The sequence below is a fragment of the Chelonoidis abingdonii genome, chromosome 5, assembly GCF_003597395.2.
Source record: "Chelonoidis abingdonii isolate Lonesome George chromosome 5, CheloAbing_2.0, whole genome shotgun sequence".
Lineage (NCBI taxonomy): Eukaryota > Metazoa > Chordata > Testudines > Testudinidae > Chelonoidis > Chelonoidis abingdonii.
Window position 1 is genome coordinate 19,579,806 of NC_133773.1, and position 14,812 is coordinate 19,594,617.

The 14,812-nt window shown below is 41.2% G+C and overlaps 1 protein-coding gene across 5 annotated transcripts in view; it reads right to left on the minus strand.

Annotated features, from left to right (window-relative positions):
• Nucleotides 1-14,812, minus strand: part of WDFY3 (WD repeat and FYVE domain containing 3) — a 320,770-nt gene that overhangs the window by 251,979 nt on the left and 53,979 nt on the right. For all 5 annotated transcript variants that reach the window (XM_032764847.2, XM_075066120.1, XM_032764845.2 and 2 more), the window contains exon 2: nucleotides 5,672-5,765. The gene's annotated coding sequence lies outside the window, so the exon portion shown is untranslated. The remainder of the gene's footprint in view (nucleotides 1-5,671; nucleotides 5,766-14,812) is intronic.

Consider the following 14,812-nt stretch of genomic DNA (forward strand, 5'->3'; position numbering starts at 1 on the left):
GGGGAGGAACCTTAGCAGATAGACTCTTGAATCTGGGTGCACGACCAGAAGACGTTTGGGTTGTGGACGTTGGAGTGATTAGGACTTCAAGACCCTAAGGGGAAAAAGACATTGCCAAGATGTACTTGATAGGTGGTTATGGTTGTATGTTATATACTCTGTTGTGGTGTCGTCTCCAATGGGATGCCGCATTGATTCCTTCCTTTATTAAAAAATTTCGCTAAGCATACTCAGATCTCCGGGCAAGCGACGCCGGATCAAGGAGTATTAACCGTCCTAGAGGCGCCCAGGAGGGTATGGTATGTAAGTGTCCCAGGTCACTGGGTGGGGGCTCGAGCCGGTTATGCCTTGTGTTATTGAAACGGAACCCCTGGATACTGAACCTGGCCCTTGTTGCTGCCAACTCAGAGGGGCAGAAGGGTTACATCTACAAAAATAAAAAAGGGTACCTAAGGCATTTAAGCACACTTTTACCTATATGACAAGGTAATAAATTTAGAAGTCACACGGGATTTTTAAATTCTGTACAAGCAGGGATCAAAGTGTGCAGAATTTTGAAATTCCTCATAAACAACAAGGATTCTATCACATTATATACAGTCTCCAACACCAAAAAAAATACACTTTCTACACTGGTATTTGCCTCTGAAGAGTTTTCTACGCAGATATTAAAACCACAGTTCAGAATATTAGCAAGAAGTACCTCACACGTGCAAGTTCAACATATACAAAGTTCATTTTAATTATTTTAGCCTTTTTATAAACACTGCAGAAAGTATTTATTTCATCCTCATGTAACTCAAACACAACTATCATTCTGTTTTCCAAAATGGAATAATCTTTTGGCTGAGACAATAAACAAAAGGCTTTTGCCCAAACAGGAATATTTCTAGGCTTACAAATCACTGCTGGAAGTGGGGAAGACACATGATGAAAGCAACACCATAACCTTAAACAAAGCATTTGCTAACATAAAATGTTTTGTTAATTTTTTTAAATAAATAATTTATGCTTTGATCACCTGAGTCCAGTTCAGGAAAGATGTTGGGAATGTATAAATACCTCCTCTTTTTAAAAAAAAAAAAAAAAAAGTGTACCATAAAAAGACAACCATTAACAGAAGCAGTTCTTTTGTGCTGGTGTAATCCTGTAAAGCTGCAAATTTGGGCTAATGGGGGTTTTCCCTGCTGTTTGGTCTTTTCCAGTATGCCACATCACTTTTCTGTGAGGTAGAAGAGTGTCACATACTGTGGCATATCACATGGATTCTGTAGTAAGAGAGGTTTTCTTCTTTTGATCAGCAAAGAATCTGTGTATCACACATGGCACCTATGAGCCTTGGCAGTTACTATTTGATATCTATAACATTCAGTAACACTGGTGCTGAAGGAATATTAATTTAGTCCATTTGTAACATTTAATACACATTGACTGGAGTAAGGTAACCAATGGGCAATAAAAGTGGTGACATTTATTTTAACATTGCTGCCATAGTGGCTCTCAGCATGTCCTTTATAAACGCTGTAAAAATTCAATTATTTGGCCAGGAACATTTTATTATTATTACACACTTCCTTTACTTTATTTACCAGGTTCCCAACAAGTATGTTTTGCCATACTTAATTTACATGAGCAAAATTAAGTTTTACTGAGTTAGATGCTTATTTAAACTCCTCTTTAGCTTCACATGCTAAGAAAAATCTATCAGGTGAAAAATCCATTAAATCCCCTTTAGTATTTCAAAAGTGTAAATTACACTAGCTAAATATTCAGCTTTTTAAAAGATGCCATTATGTCAACTATCCTATTTGCACTAGAACAGGGGTCGGCAACCTTTCAGAAGTGGTGTGCCGAGTCTTCATTTATCCACTCTAATTTAAGGTTTCGCGTGCCGGTCATACATTTTAATGTTTTTTAGAAGGTCTCTCTCTACAAGTCTATATATTACATAACTAAACTAGCGTTGTATTGTAAAATAAACAAGGTTTGCACAATGTTTAAGAAGCTTCATTTAAAATTAAATTAAAATGTTGATCTTACACCACCGACCCACTCAGCCCGCTGCTGGTCTGGGGTTCTGTTCACTTAGGCCGGCAGTGGGCTGAGTGGGGCCTGCAACCGGGACCCCAGATGGGAAGAGTCTGGCAGCCAGAATCCCAGACCAGCAGCGGGGCTGGTGTGTGGGGCTGGTGGCCGGGACCCCCGATTGGCAGTGGGTTCAGCCCACTGCCGTTCAGGGGTTCCATCCTCCGGCTCCTGCCAGCCGGGATCCCGGCTGCCGGACCTGCTCAGCCCAGTGCCGGTCTGGGGTCCCAGCCCTGCCCACATACAGTGGGTACCTACCTTCTCTCTGGTTCTGGCCCATTCTCTTCCTCTCTCTGCACTGAGCTGAGAGTTGGAGTGGATCGAGCACAGGGCTGGGGGTGAAGGGTCTGGCCAGGAGCTAGAATGAAGGAGGTGGCTCAGGGTTGGGGTAGAAGATTTGGGTGTGGGGGCACTTACCTAGGCAGCTCCCATGTGGTGTGAGGGGCGCAGGTGGGAATGTGAGTGAGGATGCAGGGGCTCCCGTTTGGTGCTCAGGGTGGGGGTGGGGGTAGGGATGGGGATGTACAAGGTGCATGGGATGTGGTGGGGGCTGGGCATGTGGGGGGTGCAAGAGTTAGGGCAGAAGGCTGGGGGCACGTGAGTGGGGTGCAGGTGTCAGGGTAGGGGGCTGGGTATGTGTGGGGGTCCCAGTCAGGGCTAGGGTCATGGGGGGGGTGAAGGAGTCAACAGAGGGCTGGGTGGTACAGGGCTCAGGGCAGGGGCCTGGGGGTGTGTATGTGGGGGGGGTGTCAGGGCTCAGGGCAGAGGGCTGGGGTGACTACCCCCCCCCCAGAATCCCCAACCCTCCCCCCGTTCCTTGTCCCGACTACCCCGTCCTGGGACCTCATCCGCTATCTAAGCCTCCCTGCCCCTTATCTCCCGACTGCCCCAACCCTTATCCACACCCCCGCACCCAGACAGACCTCCTGGACTCCCATGCCTATCTAACCGCTCCCCACCCCCTGATAGGATCCCCAGAACTCAGGACCCATACAACCTCCCTCCCACTCCCTGCCTGCCCCAACCCCTCTCCACACCCCTACCTCCTGATAGTCCCCCCACAACTCCCGACTCATCCAACCCCCGCAGCTCCTTGTCTCCTGACCACCCCCTCCAGAGACCCCCCCCCACTCTAACTGCTTCCCCAGGACCCTCTTTGCTCCCTGTCTCCTGACTGCCCTGACCCCTATCCACCCCACAAACAAACCCCGGGACTCCCATGCCCCATTTAATCCTCCCTGTGCCCTGACTGCCCCCTCCAGAGAACCCCGCCCCTAACCACCTCCCAGTATACCACCCCCTCATCCAACTCAACCTACTCCCTGTCCCTTGACTGCCCCCATCCCTTAACACACACACCCCCGGCCCCGGAGCCAGCCCCCTTACCATGAAGCTCCTCACTCATCCAGAGCCCTGCCATCGCCATCCCCACGCACGCAGCCCTGCTCCGCCCCACCCCTCAGAGCGCTGTGCGCATGGCAGCAGGGCTCCGGATGAGCAGGGAGAATCTTTCCCTCCCCACAGAGCCAAACACTGCCCTGTGGGAGCGCCTAGCTCCAGCCCCCAGAGCGCTGCGCGCGCGGCAACATCGCTGTAGAGGAAGGCCAGGGAGGTGGCTTGCTGCACTCAGGCCGGCACTCCAGCCCGGGACTGCGGACCCCATGGCTTGCTGCGTCGGCAGGATTTTTAATGACACGCGGAGTCCCAGCAGGCAGCCGCGTGCCATTAAAAATTGGCTCGCGTGCCATCTTTAGCACGCGTCCCATAGGTTGCCGACCCCTGTACTAGGACTATGTGAATAATAAGAAAAATCCACATTAAAGGTCTAGCAATATTACAACGAATTCAAAGAAATTGAGACCTACACACAAAATTCCAGTGGAAACTAATCCAATGGGACCTTTACATTAACGACTTGGATGCTGGAGTAGACAGCATACTTATAAAACCTGCAGATAATACCAACCTAGGAGCGGCTGCAAGCCCTTTAAAATTTAAAAAATGACCATGACAAACTGGAGAATTGGTCTGAAATCAAGGTGAAATTCAGTAAAGACAAATACAAAGACAATACTTAAGGAAAAATCAAATATACAAAAATAAAATGGAGAATAACTGGCTAGCCAGCAGTACAACAAAAAAGGATCAGTGGATCACTAACTGAGTATCAATCAGTGTGATGTTGAGAAAAAGGCAACGTCATTCTGGGGTATGTTAACAGGAATGTCGTACATAACACATAGGAGGTTATTGTTTTGCTCTACTCAGAATTGGAGAGACCTCAGCTGAAGTACAATGTCCAGTTTTGGGCACCACACTGCATGATAGATATGAACAAATTAGAGAGACTCCATAGGAGAGAGACAAGAGGTTTGGGATACATAAACACCAAAAAGACCTGCAGCAGTGAGTTTCAGCCTGGGTTAACTGATTTCGTCTCACATCATAGAGCTAAAAATAGCAGTATAGATGTTTGAGCTCAGCTCCAAACCCCTCACCCCTTGACAGGTTTCAGAGCCCAGACTCCAGCCCAAGCGTCTACACTACCCTTTTTAGACCTGCAGCATGAGCCCAAGTCAGTTGACCTGGGCTCTGAGACTTGCTACTGTGGGTTTTTCTTTTTGCTGTGTAGATATACCCTTAGAAAATATGGTGTATGAGGAAAGGTTGAAAGAACTGGGCATGTTTAGTCTAGAGATGAGATATGAAAAGAGTCTTCAGCCCTCTAAAGCGTTACTATGGAGAGGACTATGATCAATTGTTCTGTGTGTCCTCTGACAAGAAGTAATGGGCTTAATTTACAGCAAGGGAGATTTAGGTTAGATATTAGGGAAAAAAACTTTCTAACTGTAAGGATAAACTACGGAATAGATTACCTAGGGAGGTTGCTGAGTCCCTGTCATTGGAGGTTTTTAAGTGCAAGTTAAACAAACACCTGTCCTGTCTCAGCGTGGGTGGATAGACCAGATGACCTCGAAATCCCTTCCAGCCCTACGTTTAAATGATTCTAAATAAAAACCAAGCTCCTTAAGTCAAAGAGAAGATATATCAAAGTCATATTGAGATTCCCACAGTATAGGCATTCCTTGTCTTCTCTTTTCTTTATATATAGATTATTATAGACAGGAGCAGAAGAAACTTCTCAAAATTAGGAGTACAACTTGATAGGCTGATAAAACAATACCACGTGTCCACAGGGTATTCCATTAGCATTGCTGCCAATCAATTAAGAACTTCAGAGTCTAACCCAACAGCCCTGGATCACTGGCTTTGAGCATGTATAAGTTTAAACGCAGTGTAATATGTTAAGTGAATCACTGCAGACTTAACTATTCATTTCTTATGCTTTTGTAGGACTAAATTAGCACCATAACCTTACTTAAGTGTTTTGGTACGCCAGTTTTAGATCTTCTGTGTTTGAAGTTGATACACTTTTCCCTTCTCTCTAGACAGACAAAGTCCTCAGAGCTCCAGGCTGCATGCAAAACCAGTCAAACAACAGCTTGTGGCAATTACAAATCCAAAGCAATTCTAGCAAAAGCTTTTTAAACATACACAGCTTCCCTTCCCCGTCCCAGTCACTGACCTCTATAACATTCCTGGATCACAGGTATTAACTTCATGAGAATATGGTCCATTCCTCTCCCAGGATTTTCTTCAAGACGAAAACTGTGCTCCCACTAGTTAACACAAAAATAAAATGGAAAAATGTTCATATTAAAACCACCTCCACTAGGATCACATTAGTGTCTTGCCATTTTGATAGTGGCATCTGCCGGGACTGCTTGAGTGGTCACAAACCAAAGAGGTTTATTTGGTCTCTTGCACAAGAATTTTAATGAAGAACATATTCACAGTCACTACACGTAATGAACAGCAAGATCTCACTAAGAAAATAAAATTGACTGTGAACACCTGAGCAGCAAAAAGTTATCTTGCTTGTCAAGCCCAAATTTCTCTTTTAATTAATATAGTAGTAATCTGTGACTAGCAAGAATATTACATATAGGGAGTAAATGAGGTCTGGTAGTTATAGCAGACAAATGGGAACCAGGAAACTTGGGTCCTATTTCCAACTCTGCTACCAATTCCTTGTGATATTCAAGAATGCTGCCTATCTTTTGCACCTCAATTTGCCTAACTGCAAAATGGGTATCAGGTTCCCTCCTAAGATTTTAAGAGACAGGTGGAAACAAGCCAACACATCATTAGTCACCCAAAACTAAGGTAGCTGGAAAAAATTAAAAATACAGTTAAAAATATTGGTTTTGCTATTACTTTACACACAATTAAAGCTTAAAGGAACAGGAAAACTTTCAGGGAACTGAATGCACGGAGGTCAAAAATTACATCATAGTGGTTGCATTACCCTTTAAGGCTTTGAGAGAGCTCTGTTATTAATAAAGTTTATCTAGCTCAGAGGATGTTGTGAAGCTTAATATTGGTAAGGCACTTAGTTTTAAGTATTATTATATGCACTCAGACAGAGTCACTTGTCTGGTTAAAGGAGTAAGTGTGTGGCTGTTTGTGGGAGCAATTGGAAGTTTGTAGTCTGTGTCAGAGCTGTTATCAGAATGTGTGTTTGTATTCGCACACAGTCTGAAGTTTGTGAGAACCATGGTGTTTCAGTCAGAGGAAATGAAAGAAATGGAAAAAAAAATTGTTTCTTCTGTACAAATTAAATATTTTACTAAAAGGTCAAATACAAAATTCAACTGTCCTATGAAGAGTTATTTCAACAAAATTTGGAGATAATAGTCAATTATAGTAATGTGAAACAGAGGAATTTTATAGTCAAACTATGTTTCAACAATCACACACATTTTCAGAGGGAAAGGTTTGCCTTCCTAATCAAACCCAATCATTCCCAAGCAAGCACTCAAACTGTGATGGCTTCTCTTTCAAACAAACAGCAGAGGACATATCCTTAACTCAGACTTCTGTAGGAAATGAGGCCTTTTTCTTTCCTTTAGCCGTCTACAAGAATTATTCTTATCAAATGCCTCTGTAGTGCAGTCCTGTTTGTATGCATAAACTGTGCTCTGACTCTGAATCCGGTTATTACTCTTGTAACAGTCTTCATGGAGTTTTCCCTTTACCTGTTCTGTAATTTCCAATAATCACTCTTCATTCTACCAGCAATTTTACTCTCTCATTCCCTCTTCAAATATTTTGCTAGCTACATTTCCATTGCAACTATGTGCTACATTTAAGATCATATTCGTTACATGGTAAATTTTTTAATATGGAGCTATACCTATCTCATAGAGCAAGAAGAGCACTGAAAGGTCATCAAGTCCAATCCCCTGCCTTCACAGCAAGACCAAGTACTGTCCCTGACAGATTTTTGTCCCAGATCCCTAAGTGGCCCCCTCAAGGATTGAGCTCACAACCCTGGGTTTAACAGGCCAATGCTCAAATCACTGAGCTATCCCTCCCCTTTTTAGTTCTTGCTGTTTTCTAATAATATACAGTAGCCAGTACCTCAAGAAAAAGCAAATATGACAAACGCCAAAAAATGTAATGTTGCTTCCACTAAAGGAATTTATACTCTAATGAAGACTAAAAATCTACGCAATGCATGGCAGTGGCAACTTCTATAGAACAAATAACTTTACAAAAATCTGAAGAGCAACTAGCAAAAGACTAAGTAACAGCCAAAAAAAAAAAAAGTGAGTACATCAGAAGCAGGAAGCCTGCCAAATAATCACTGGGGCTACTGAATGACTGAAGTGCTAAAGGAGTACTCAAGTAAGACTTCAGAGAAGTTCAATATTGAGGAACGTTTTGGAAAAAGTTGATAAATTAAACAGATATGTCACCAGGACCAGATAGTATTCACCCAAGAGTTCTGAAGAAATTCAAATGTGAAATTGCAGAACTACTAACTGTTGTATGTAACCTATTATTTAAACCAGCTTCTACACCAGATGACTGGAAGATAGGGACTGTGACACCGATTTTTAAAAAAGGCTCCAAAAGTGATCCTGGCAATTACAGGCCAGTAAGCCTAACTTCCATACCGGCAAATGGTTGTAACTATAATAAAGAACACAATTATCAGACACATAGATTAACACAATTTGTTGGGGAAGAGTCAACATAGCTTTTGTAAAGGGAAATCATGCCTCACCAATCTATTAGAATTCTTTGAAGGGATCAAAAAATATATGGACAAGGATAATCCAGTGCATACGGTATACCTGGACTTTCTGAAAGCCTTGAACATCCCCCCTCACCAAAGGCTTTTCAGCAAATTAAATCAGTCATAGAATAAGAAGATCCTCTCATGGATCAGTAACTGGTTAAAAAAGACAGGAAACAAAGGATCGGAATATATGGTCAGTTTTCACAATACAGAGAGGTAAAAACAGTGATGTCCCCCAAGGATTTGTAGTGGCACCAGTACTGTTCAGTACTGTTCATAAAGGATCTGGAAAAAGGGGTAAACAGGTGGCAAAATTTGCAGACGATACAAAAATCACTCAAGATAGTTAAGTCCAAAGCTGACTGAAGAGTTACAAAGGGATCTCACTAAACTGAGTGACCAGGCAACAAAATGGCAGATGAAATTCAATGTTAATGCAAATTAATGCACATTGGAAAATAATCCCAACTATACATACAAAATGATGGGATCTAAATTAACTGTGACCACTGAAGAAAGAAATCGTGGCGTTATCCTGGATAAGTTTCTGAAAACATCTCCTCAATGGGCAGCAGCAGACAAAAAAATACTAACAATGTTAGGAACCATTAGGAAAGGGATGGATAATAAGGCAGAAAATATCATAATGTGCCAATATATAAATCCATGGTATACCACACCTTGAATACCCCACGGAGTTCTGGTTGCCGTCTCAAAAAGATATATTAGAACTGGAAAAAAAGGGCAACCAAAATTAAGGGTATGAAACAGCTTCTATATGAGCAGAGATCAAAACCACTGACTGTTCAGCTTAAAAAGGAGACAACTGAGAGGGGATAAGATAGAGGTCTATAAAATCATGAATGGTATGGAGAAAATGAATAAGGAAGTGTTATTTACTGCTTCACATAACACAAGAACCAGGGGTTACCTAATAAAATTAAAAGGTTGCAGGTTTAAAACAAACAAAAGGAAGTACTTCTTTACACGCAACAAAATCAACCTGTGGAACTTGTTGCCAGAGGATGTTGTGAAGACCAAAACTACAACAGGGTTCAAAAAAAAAACAAAAAAACAAAACAAAAAAAAAATGAACTAGATAATTTCCTGGAGGACAGGTCCATCAATGGCTATTAGCCAAGAGGGTCGGGGATGTTCTGGGTGTCGCTAAACCTCAGACTGCCAGAAACGGGGAGCAGATGATAGGGATTGGATCACTCGACGATTGCTTGTTCTGTTCATTCCCTCTGAAGCACCTGCATTGGCCTCTGTCAGGAGACAGTATACTGGGCTAGATGGATCATTGGTCTGATCCATTATGGCTGTTCTTATGTTCTTATTCATTTTTTATTCACAAAAATGTTCATATCGTGGGTGTGCAAACACATACATGCAATTTTTACCGTAACAGCTGTTAACACTATCTGATAATGCCATTAAAAAGTCATTTTTTGGTCTCCACCTCAGTCATTTTGTTTTCATTGATGAACTTTTATAAATTCACATTATTCTTTGATTAGAAAGCATTAAGTGAAATCTCATTAACCACAACAGAAAAAAAATTGATTGCTCACAGAACTAAGTAACTCTCTTCAGTAAGGCTCCCTAATGCAGTAACTTGCTCCTCTTGTGCCACAAAGATTTTTCAGCTTTGTCTTTTCAAAGGAAAATATCAGTTTAACACAGTCAACTTATCTGTTAAAAGTCTAACTGACAATTCACTGCAGTTTCCACTCTGCTTCAACTTTTTTTCTTCTTTAGCAGAACAGCCTTGATCTATGGTAGTTCCTTGCAGAATTCATTTATTAGTTACCCAACAGTAGTATTTTCCCACCAGAAAAATAAAAGCACAATTTATTTAAAAAAAAATAAGACAGACACTTGCAAAACTGGTTCTAAGACTGCATTGTCATATATTTAAAAATAAGAAATTACATTTTTTTTAAAAACCAGAAAAAGCGTTAAAGCTCTGCCTTTAAACCAAAACCAGAAAGCAAATTCAGTATTAAGCCTTAGGAGATGAGCCATACCTACCACAGTGGTGGGCATAGCCTAATATATACTGCCAACCGTTTATCCACATAAAGTTATTCAGCCTCAAGACCTATTTCTGTTCTGATACACCCCTTGAAAACTTGCTTATTCTCTTTCTCCCACCAGCCAATTTTCAAAAATATAGTGTGCTATCTTCTTACAGAGGACTAATTAATGTATAATTGCTATTTGCTGCCACTATTTTCCACTGCTAATTTCCATCACTTAAATTATGCTGTAAGTTAAAATATATACAGGGTATAGATTATAAAGCCAATGTATGTAACTTACTGTAGGTTACTCTTCAGAGATTTAACCTAATTTATTTTTTTCTGATTTACCCTCCTGGGCTTAAGCACTTTATTTAAAAAGCCTCAGAACACCAAAAATATTGTTTATATCCCTCAGGACAGAGAAATACTCAGTAAATGCTACAACAAATCCAAAGTAGCATGTTTCAAGTGGAATTGTCACTGTTTCTTAGAAAAAACAAAAAATAGTACTACATGGTACTGGTCTGTCACCCTGGCTATTTAAATACAGTATTCAGGACTAGTGAAATAAGAAACAAAATTAAAGCAAGTAAGGGTAAGAGAAAATGCTAAGCAGACCTACTGCTTATCTACATTTCTCACTCTTCTAATATGAAGTAGTTTTAAACTACTTTTCCATGTGGTTTTTCTGAAGAAGGATTATTTTTGATTAAATCAGTGTTGCCATTATTACTTACATTACATTAACACTCCCAATTAGGCATCAGAGTTCTGTTGTACTGAACACTGCACAAGTATGTAATAGAGAGACCCTCACTGCCCTAAAGAGTTTTTGGCAGATAGCTTGTAGATTGCTCCCTTACTCTCCTCCTCAGTATTCTGTCAGTAAATTACAGAGCAGAACTACACATAGGAGAAGCTGCCAACTACTTTGCAGCCCTCTGTACTACAATTAAAAATAGAGCACAAATCACAGTTAGAACTGAATGAGGCTTCTGGACTCTAAATATTACTTCATCACTGGGAATGAAAAAACAACTAACATGCCAGAACATAACCAATGCCAGGTGGAGAGAAAATCCTGCTTGTATCTGATCACAAAGGAAGCTCAGTTTGTGGAACGTTATGAACCCAACTTCTACTTGGTCCATTATAGCAATAAGCCACTATAAGATGTACACCTCAGTTGCACTGCAAGGAACAGGGCCAAAGGTTTGTGTCTTCAACCACTACAGCCTACTCTGGATTCCCCAGCATGACTTGATATTGGACTGTGCTGCATAATTTGAAATTTCATGTTATCCAAAACAACATAAGGGAATACATGTAAAAGTATTGTTTCATAATTAACAGAATTTGATAGAAGCAGCATGATAAAGTATGAGTAACCCCTTTCCTGTATACTTTTGGCAATATTGATTGTAAAACTAAACTGAGATTAAAAGTGTATCTTTTGTAATAGAAAGCAGATCATCAAAAGTTACCGGAAGGAACAACCAGAATCATAGGGTACAGCATAGAGAAGCAGCAGTTTAACCTGGCCTCCTGTAACCTTATCTTCCCACTCCCAATCTCCACTAACTTGAGCTCTAGCGTCAAGAAACTGAACAAATTATTTTGAAGTGAAGCTTGTATTTCAACTTCCTTCAATGAGGAATCACATTTCACAGCAGCCCAGCCACTTTTCTAGTGCTGCTACCAGATTGGAAGATGAAGTGGTGGTTTCTCTTATAAGTCCTTCTATTAGCGTACCTGTCACTCAAAGACTTCCAAGTGAGAACAACTTCACCTCCCAGTGCTATGCAGCACTAATGCACCTGGACCTATTTGAAGAGATCCCTAGACTGACGAAAGCTGAACAAGGAACTGTTCTAAGGGATATAGTTCCATTTCTTGAGCTAGCAGATCTAGTTTAGATGGCGGCAAGAAAAATATCTGAGTAGTGAGGGTGTAACAGGATCCCCGGGGTGCAACCTGGGACCGTGAGACTCCTGTGCCCCCAAACTCTCTCCAGCCTGGGCTGTCTATCACAATGCCTTTCTAGTGACAAGTAGCAAACCCCTCCTGCCACTGTTATCACTCAGCACAACCGCATGTGGAGATACTGCACCCGGCTAGACTGCATGAATGCTCCAGAGCCACTCATGAATCACACAGAGAAATGCACCAGAGTCAGATCCCCCCAGCTCCCAGCACTGTACCTCAGGATTATACCATCTTGCACTGCTCAAGACGGACAGTGCAAATTTATTAATTGGTTCACCACTTCATGAATGGAAAGTGGATATTCGCCAGCCTTTGCAAAACCTGAGCAGATCTGTCACATACGTCATACAAACTCACTGGTAAAGACAAACAGTAAAAAAAAATTTATTCACTACAGAAGATAGATTTTAAGTGACTATAACTGTTAGGCAAAAAGTTAGAGTTATTTACCAAAAGAAATAAAATATAAGCCCACAGTCTAAACTCTCAACCCTATTAGGCTGGGCAACAACTAGACTAAGTAGTTTTTCTCACCCCACTGGATAATGCAGTTCATAGTACACAAATTTCACCCTTGAAATCTGGGCCAGTCCCCTCAGTTGAAGTCTTCAGAGTGTCTTTGCTGTCGCTCGTAGCATAGGTGGGGGCAGCAGAAAGGTGAAGCCTGGGCCCCTTGTGTTCAGTTTTATACCCCTAGTCCATGTGCTTGTAGAACACAGCATGTCCAGGCATGCCTGGGGGGGCACTGCTGAGTTTCCAGGCAAGGCTGTGCCCCCGTTGCAAGACAATGTCTGTTGATGGGTTGTTTGACATCCCTCCTGGATGTTGCTTACTTTCCTTGTTGTTGCCTCTGGAACGCTAGTATCTGGCTGATTCCCCAACTTACAGGATGTTTTAGTGACATCCATACAACATAATTCTCATAACTTCATATGAATTAGTGATATACATATAAGAAGAGAGAAATTACTTTCAGCAGCTCATAACCTTTCCCCTGATACCTTACAAGGCATGCTTTATATGTAATATCACAGTTATATAAAAATGAGGAAAATGGGGGTTACAAGATGGTCCCCCCAAAGTATAGAATGTCAGAGATGGTTACAGACTTTGACTACTTTTTCAACTACATAGAAATTTAAATGTATATTTTTAAAATGACAGACTCACACAATACTCAATCCAGGTTGACTTCAGAATATGCCTTTGTATTACTCAATAATTCTGCATTCTCCTTCATAAGTAAAACACTTTAAAAAAGCAACAAGCCTACAAAGCCCCGGGGTTGGAGTACTACATATTTTTAATGTGGGTAACATTAGAAAAACCGCATCACACAAAAAGCTAAAAATACTTTTCACCACCACCACACATGTACCACATTAGTAAAAACCAGGGTAAATGGAGAAACCTTGTACTAGTCCCCCATGAGAGATAAGAGTTCTCTGGTACTAGCTCACTATGAATGAAATCATATTCCAGAGCAGAAAACCTCTTCCTTAAAACCTCCAGCACTATATCTCTAGAAATAAGTGACAGGCATAGCCATAAAGAAGGACAACTTATGCCTGTGCAGTCCTCAAACTATAAGAAGGCCAAGTCAACTCACCTTGATATGCATCCAAAGAAATAAGTCAGTATTCAGAGAACTGTACAGCAGATTCCACAAATCTAAAACGCTCAAGAAGGAAAGCAGCCAAACTCAGAACCAGTCCTCAAGTTGTCACCAAGGTAGTCCCATTCAAGCTGGTCACAAAAGGTATGGATGACCACTGAAAGGCCCAGAAACACAAATCACCTTATCAGATATAATTGAAAAAAAAAAATTGCTTATTGCCATCAGAGAACCTGGGAGCCAAAAGCACCCATAAATTATAAAATCTCTTAGATGCAACACAGAAGAAACTTCTCGGGGGGACAGAGTGACAAACACACAACTCTTGGAATCCTGCATTAGACTTTGGGACAGAAAAACAACTCCTCAATATCAACTAGTGGGATCTTTCTAAGGCAAAAGAATGGACTAAAGAAAACTGATTTCATCTACCCCAGTCAAGGTTTGCAGGTAAGACAAGATACTGTGGAAAATGTTATCACAGGCCTCTGATCAACCTAAATAGAATCAGCCTGACCTTTATCCAATCTAGGAGGAAACCAAACAACCAAGACGACTAGGGCAGTCTCTGCAATTAACACAGTCAAAAGAAATCATCACGAAAAATGATCAAGGGAACCCAACTATTTACTCAGCACTATCCTGAGCATTAATTACTTCCCAAATTAAATTTGCATATAACTAGATTTGTAAAATAAGATTTCTTGACAACCCCAGCATGATATTAAAATATCTAAAAATAAAGTCTTCCAAACTGTACAAATGTCAAACTCTTCATGATAAGTTTTCTGAAGAATATTTTGTATGTATTGCATTTGATCCCTGACTTGCAAAAATCATTATCTGTAATTTAATACTCTAGAGCCATCCATGAAAGGTCCTCTGTTTCTACTAGGCAAGAAACTCTTGTACACCTCTACCCTGATATAACACCGTCCTCCATAGCCAAAA